Here is an 8,134-nt window from a genome sequence, read left to right as displayed (position 1 = left end):
CAGTTTGTTTCTCTTACATACACAGGATATATCTGCCCATGCAGTCCAGCACCTTTCTGGTAATGTTGTTGCTGTTATTATATCCTATATAGAATATCCTTCGATACTTTTGTCTTTCTAACTCACAATAAACATTTCTGTGATGACTTGGCATCACACTACACATTTTTGCAATTTCTGTGATGACTTGGCACTACAGGTATGTGTGATGTTTTGGCATCACTTAACGCTCCCTGGAGTTTTGGCACGTTGCAGGTTGTAGCTCATTCTGTAATTATCTGACACCCATATAGCTAATATACTGTGTTATCAATGAGTGTAGTATTCCAACATAATGCAAAAAAAGAAAACATTCAATGGCAAGGAAAAATATATTAACATTGATTTCCATAACCCTTTCCCCTTTCCAGTTATCATTTCTTGTACTAGTGTTGAAGATTTCCAATTGATCAAACTCAGACTCGGAGAGGACAGGAACAAGGCAACAGTCAGCAGCTGTCAAGGCCAAGAACCAGAAAACCCAACCCTGGACTCGAGGGCCAGGCTTTTATAGCCTATTAATCAAAACAGGATACAGATCATCTCTTGGCAATACTTTACTAATCTATTGGGCATTGACTTTCCTGTTTCTCAGAATTTCTTCACAGACAGAACATCCTATTGTTTTCCACTTTGTTACCACACATATAAATTCACCACATGAGCAGTATTCAGTTTCTCACAGCCACCTCTGCTAAGTGTGTTGACTAAATATGGACTGTAGGACGTTCAAGAATGAGAGCCAGCGGTTGGGAAACAGTTACTTGAGGAAGAGGAGGTCATATCTTTGAATTCACAAGAGTTGTTTATATTGGCCTATAAAAGATTTAGGGGAGTTGTCTGTGTGGCTCTCTGTAGATTTCCATCTGTCCTCAGCATTTACTTTTACACTTGTAAATTGCCTGTGTGATTCTAATAAATGTCATATGTATCAACTTGGCACAGAGGCTCAGAGAAATCCTCTCTGCCACTACAGTAACTTTGTGCATGCAAGGTTTTTCATTTTCAATTTGGTAAAAAAAAAAACATACTGTAGCAACATACCTGGACTCCTCAACTCATCAGGGAATTCTTTAAAACTTTGCACTGCTGACTACTACTTAAGGATGTACTGATTAGACTTTGGTGGGATGGTGAAAATCACAGTTATCATTAGAAAATTGCATAAAACTTCACACAGCCACTATGACAACATCTTACACAGATGGTTAATATTTTATATGATTCAGGAAAACGAGGGGATGTAATTTAAAACCAGTCTGAGTGGTGGAAGCAGAAGTGTTTTTTTTCCATTTTTCTCTTTTTTCTTACATTTCCTTTCATTTATCCATACTGACATGACAGATGTCTGACCTCCCAAACTCACACACATCCACATGTTGTCAGGTGATCTGTCTCTTGGCATTTGATGTCATTGCCAAGTTCAAATATGTGTCGTGGGCAGTGATAGATAGTGACACACAACACATGTGGTACCTCTAGCGCAGTGAGTTACAAATGAAGATAGATATTACAGGTAAATGAACACATATATACAGTATGAAGAGGGGGAGGATGAGATCCAGACATACAGGGATATGTATGCACATGCGTCTTTGCATATGCAACACCAATATGGAGTCACATGTGAGCACACACACCTGCCTCTGGACAGGGTGACCTTGGACGCTGTGTATAGAAGGAAGGCGGAGCAAAAGAGGACATTACACTGATGAGAGAAGGGGAAAGGATAGGAGGATGTCAGGGATCAGGAGGGCTGAGAGGATAAGAGAAGTTCAAGGAGAAGGAAGGATAGGTGTAGGAGTGGACACAGGAGAGAGAAGGCGGGGGGCGGGGGGGGTTGACAGGAGGGAGAGGGAGAGAGATGACAGGAGGCAGAGGAGGGAGGTGAGATGAGAGGCGGAGGAAGAGAGGGAGGGAGGGAGGGAGTGAAAGATCTGTTTCTGGGACGGCCAAAGCAGTGAAATGCTGCAGTGAAGCCACACAGCTAAACCGGTCCGAACAGTACACAGCTACTCTGAGCTCTCAGCCCCTTGCTCCTTTTCTCTCCATACCTTCATCGTCTCCCACCCACCACCTCCCACTCTGATTAACCTTCCTCTCACCCTACACTTCGACCTGCTACCCTCCCCCTCCTTCATTCCCTCTCCCTCTCCCTCTCCCTCTCCTTCCCTCTCTCTCTCTTTGCACCAGCCGGTGAGTGAGCAGATTTCAGAAAGCATCCTGAGTGGAGGAGGACAAGTGGGGTGGGCCTCTGCCTACCTCTCTCTTCATCTGTCCTTCCTCTTTTTCTTCATCTGGGAGGGTCAATCTGTCTTTACTCGTTTCTCCAGTATCCACTCTAGCTTCATCTTTTTTGTTGCTTTTAAATGTTGCATGCATGTAAGTCTCTGTTCATGTTCTTCTTGTCTTTGTGTCCTTTTCCTCTCTTATTCCGGTCTATTTTGTCCCTGCGGTTTGTGCTCCTGTTGTTTTAATGTTCGTCAGTCTATCCATCTGTCAGTGTGGAACAAGGACCATCAAAAGGTGAGTCCTGTCTAAAGTTAAGAGTTGGGCTTTAGTACATACCGATTCATATGCACACATACAGACATAGACACACACACATACACACATGTGCACTGTGGAAGTTAGAGTTGTAAGTATCAGACTTGAACCTCTGCAGAACATGCATCTGGAGTCTTTGTGGGAATGAGACTTTTAGTTGGAGGCTTGCAGCGTCATAGTGTGTGTTGGGCAGATATGATATTGGGTGTAAGTAGGGTGTTTTAAAACTAGCAATGATTTGCATGATGTTGGCATAACTTTGGAATGATGTAGATTTGATATGGACATGGTTTTACTGACTTAAATGTTAAAAGAAAAAAAGAGCAAGGTCTGTGGGCTGTGTGAGTATACTATGTACAGGTACACAGTTGAAATGTACTTTGTATTCTTTACATATTGTTTCACTGGCTATATATATTCACAACAAACTTTCATTTAATCTTCTGATCTGATACAATATTCTGTAATCAAGTCATCAATGATATATGTCATACTACTTGCAACAATGACTGCATACTTTTCAACTTAATTGTTAACTTTTGTTCTGATATTGGAAAATTAATGTTTCATAACTATGGTAGTTCTACAATATGCAATGAAAACAATACATGAGGTGCATTGCAGTATATTAGTTGTTTTGAAATGCTTGAGTTTCACTATTTATGTAATTAAAATAACTTTGCAATTAAACAGTGGCAATGGCAAAATAACAATGGCTAGTGATTATCGTTAAGTCATATTCAAACAACAGCATTGCGGATTTGAATGAGGCCATGGGGCTGACTCAGTAGAGGTGCAAATGCAGAGAGCAAAAAAAAAAATGCAGGGTCATCTGGAAAAAAGTTGAACCAGACTCAAGTTTTGCTGCAACCCATTGTGCAAGCATGTACTGTACAGCAGGTAGATCACTACCTACTACAGAACACCGTTTTCCTATGGTTGGCTTCGCAATTGCAGCAATAAAAACTAAAATCATTTTCACCATTCATTTTTTACAACTCTTGTAGAGTTGTAAAATCCTGAAACAGAATTATGAAAGGAATGGATTAATTACTTGAAGTGACCTTTCTGGGTTACATTGCATTGGTATTAAACTAATCTACCCCCCACCATCACTGCTGTTGCATTGTTTTAATGCATGGCTATTTTTGGTCGGGGCTATAGCTCTGAAAATACATACTCCACATTCACAAAGTCACCTCTGACTGAATCTCAGTGGAGCAGCTCCAGGTTGTCCTCCTCCCTGATGAGATCAGAGTGCAACCAGGCATAATAGGTTTGAGACTGGTTAGTGCTCCTATTCAATAGGAGACTTGTAGTTAAAGGGATAGTTCAACATTTTTTAAAATTGGCCCATCGCCATGATCCCCCTAGTAATAGCAGTAGGTTCGTTACCTTTAATTGCTGGTCCAAGCTGCTTTTAGATCGGGGGAGAAGAATACCGAGCGGCGCAGCTACACTACGGAGGCTAATGGAATTTCTTGGTTTTGCTCATCAAACTCAGCAAATACACAACCAAAAAACTCAAAAACGCTGTGGTGGACAAGTTGTGACCTGCACATTCACCACGCTATGAGATAATAGCGGAAAGTTGCGAGATGGAGTTGTTTTAGAGGCAAAGTCGGACTTTACACTCTAGACGGCTGCTCGGCGGAGTGATTTCAAAAGCGCCTGTTTACTGCAGATACGTCCGTATACTACGGCACTGGCTGAGGTGCGCACACTGTGTCCCTCCGACCAGTGGTTCACTGAAGAAAGTAGTTCCGAGTATTTGCTTCACTTCTCTTAACTTTCCGCTATTATCTCATAGCGTGGTGAATGTGCAGGGCACAACTTGTCCACCACAGCGTTTTTGAGTTTTTTGGTTGTGTATTTGCTGAGTTTGATGAGCAAAACCAAGAAATTCCATTAGCCTCCGTAGTGTAGCTGCGCCGCTCGGTATTCTTCTCCCCCGATCTAAAAGCAGCTTGGACCAACAATTAAAGGTAACGAACCTACTGCTATTACTAGGGGGATCATGGCGATGGGCCAATTTTAAAAAATGTTGAACTATCCCTTTAAAGGGTGACAATTTTTCTGAATTCCTGTGGGATTCCCACAGGGTTGGTTTCAATTTCACTATTAATCACGTGATTGGGACACGATGCAAAAAAAAAGTCAGTGGGAGAGGGTTGGAGAGGAATCACATTTATAAAAGCTCTGTATATATGAATGTAATGTTCTTCCCACACTGCGACGGGGTATCAAGGACCTTTTGCACGGAGGTTCCCCCCATCCCTTAGTCAGTTTTCCCCTATTATGCACTGCTTTAGGTAAAGTGAGAACTGTAAACTGCCTGTAGGGTAATTACAAGTGCTGTGATAAACTGGTACAGTTGTGTTCCCTGCTTTGTGACTAATCTTGATTTGGCCGCAGCTCTTCAATGGTTGGATAAAAAATGCAAAGTACAGAGAAAAAAAAGATATTTTCCTAAATCAGCTTTATTTAAAATACATCATGTAATGACAGCTGCTTTTTCAGAGTCAGCACAGTGCAAGCATTAGTCGGTGTCCACTAACATTTAAAGTGATACAAGAGCAACTACTCGGGGCAAATTTCATAGCTGGAAGTGGGAAACAATTATGTACACTCATAAATCTGTCTAGGATGTGATCATAATATTTTTCTTTGTTAAATTGCCTCTGAGTAAAAGACTAGATACTTTGTACAATAATGTATATGACTTGATCAACAAAACCTTCCAGGTAAAAACTGCAAACCAAATTTGCCCCAAATGTTAGGTTAACATGTCATCACCCTATGGGTCACAAATCCTGCAACTTAAACATGCATGATCATACACAGACAGCAATGTCCCAGGAAATGTGTCAGGAATAGGGTAATCCCAGTTAAACTAAATTGCCACTTTATTTTTGTTCTTCCCAGCATGATTGCCCCAAATGTGTTAATTTATGAGTTTTGCCATTGCTCCAAAGGGTTAGGGTTAACATTAGCAATAACACCTGTAGTCTAAAATATCACAAGTTCAGCAGTAAATTCAGCATTAAACTAAGCATTTGTTTAGTCACCAGCATGGAAGAGCGATCCACTTGTTTGCTTTTTTTTTTTTTTGGCTTCTGCAATGATGGCGGAATCTCTTGGCAAAACTTGTAAGAATACAACTGTTAATGCTAATCCCAGATTAACTAGCAATAGCAAAATTAGCACATAGCTCCTTAAAATTAACATTTAACTTGATCAATCGTTACAGAGTAACATGTAATTCATGAATTTTACACTATATTGATTTTGATATTGACCTTTTTTTGATATGTCAAGAATTACCACATAGATCACATTTGGTTTTGGGAAACATAGTAAGGTCATAAATGACAAAATTCATAGCATGAATACAAAAAAAAAAAAATTAAGTAAGGCTTCAACACATACTTGTTCACATTTTTAACAATATCAAAAACCAGGAATACCCTGGCCACCAGATTTGGAAGCACTAACCACACTCTAATAGCTGGATGACAAAGCTAACCAGCTTGACATTATAGCACAGACACAGCTGGCCTGTTGTAGGCTACTGAAAACATCATAGGACATTCAGAGATTAACAAAGCTCACATGCTATAACATGTAAAATTGACATTAAATTGTGATCCAGTATTTTTTAAGAGAATATATTTTTTAACATTCAAAGTGCTCAAACCAAATAAATGATCAAATAAGTACATTTCCCATTTAACCTTACAATCTCATGCCACATTTCTGTTTTTAACAGCCTCACATTCCAATATACCATCTTGATAAGGTTAGCTTATGTGTTCCCCGATTTTTATTATATTTACATGCTCCCCATTATAATTATATTAGAATAGGTGTCATTGTGTTAATGTGCAAAATAATATCTACAATTTAAAACACCATTGTTGAGGTAAAGGCATTACTTTAGAGACAGTGTTAGATATAATGTTTAAATATTGTATCTTATATAACTTTTAATTTGTTAATAAACTTTAAAATAGACACCAAAAAGTGTATTGTATTGAGGTGTAATCACTTTAAAATGCATTAAAATCTCTATAAAATTGGTCCAGCTGGATTCTGGTTGAAGTTAGAATAACAAGATTCAGATTCTAAGAGCTTGTATGGGTGTGTTTTTCATGATATGAAATATTTAAGATTTTGATGTTTATATTTAACGCAAGGCAAGTTGTCTGAAACTCCAACAAAATACCAAATTACAAACACAAGCAAAATATACTATATATGCATGTATCAAAATGAAAAATGAAAAAAAGCTAAACATGCTTAGACTGACATGGCTGTGTTTTTTTTAGGGGGGAAACAAACAGAACAAAACTTAGTGTATTAGTTTCTGATATGCACTGTTTTATGCATTCATGGCACTATGGTACATTTTACATGCTTAATTTGGCAAAAAAAAAAAAATCAACCTGTTTAGATAGGTAGCTACAATTTGAGGTGAGACACCAACAAAACCAAACCTTCAATAAGCTGTTCTCTGTAGCTGTGAATGTAAACATTGTATTAGTATTATGATTTAGTGGAACTAACCTCTTATCTGTGTGTGATATTGTCATCATAAAGGTTATTGTTTAACTATTATGTATTATAGGCCCTTGTTTAGACAACCTTCAACCAATTTCATCTTTAGAATCATTAGCAAAGGTTGACTTGTATGATTGTAGGTGCAATGTGAGATTTTCACTTTAAATTGTCTTTGATATGTTCAGTAATTCATCTTATTTAGCTTGAGCCACACGGTCCTCCAGTTTCTGCCTTAAATGCATTGTAGGGAAATATTCTGAGAGGGACAGTATGCATATGGTTGTACGATGTATTGCAGTTACAAAAATCCATGGTTTTGTATGACCAGTGATAACCATTGAAACCTTTGTATTCAAGTTCAGTAACATATCATACCCGCTGCCCAGCAAAGGGTTGGACGGTATAACCTGTAATGACAAACCCATTCTAGAGATATAAAGATTTGGCTATGCTGTTTGTACTAGTATAGAATAAATTGTAGATATAAGGTCACATGAAGTGCTCTGAAAGCATCACTACAACTCGTCATGTTAATCGGTGCAGCTGCCCTTATTTGTGTCATTGAGCAGGAGTGCCACTTCTCACACATACTTTTCCATGTTAACAAAAAGTGAATTAAGAAATCAAAACAAACAAAATACACCTAAGACCAAGAGATAATTGTAAAACATGCTGCTTCACGTGCCCTTTGAAGAGATGATATTTTGATTTGTCACAGAAGAAAAAGCACAGTTTTAAAAAATAAAATTATCAATGGCAAAATTCCATTTAGCTGCTTTAGCTTCAGGCTCAGGATCCTGGTATAATGCATGCTTGTGTCACTGTCACGCTGGGTCTCTTTAAAATCCAATTCACTCAGCCACTACTTCATATTCCTGCTACTCCCTTCAGTAAACATAAGTGTATTCTATAGTGAGAGCATATTACTTTTTTGTTTCATTGAGAGATGTTTTGAGGGTACTGTATAGTGAATACAGTGTGGTGTCAT

Source organism: Trachurus trachurus (genome assembly GCF_905171665.1).
Source record: "Trachurus trachurus genome assembly, chromosome: 13".
NCBI lineage: Eukaryota > Metazoa > Chordata > Actinopteri > Carangiformes > Carangidae > Trachurus > Trachurus trachurus.
This window is presented reverse-complemented; position numbering follows the sequence as displayed.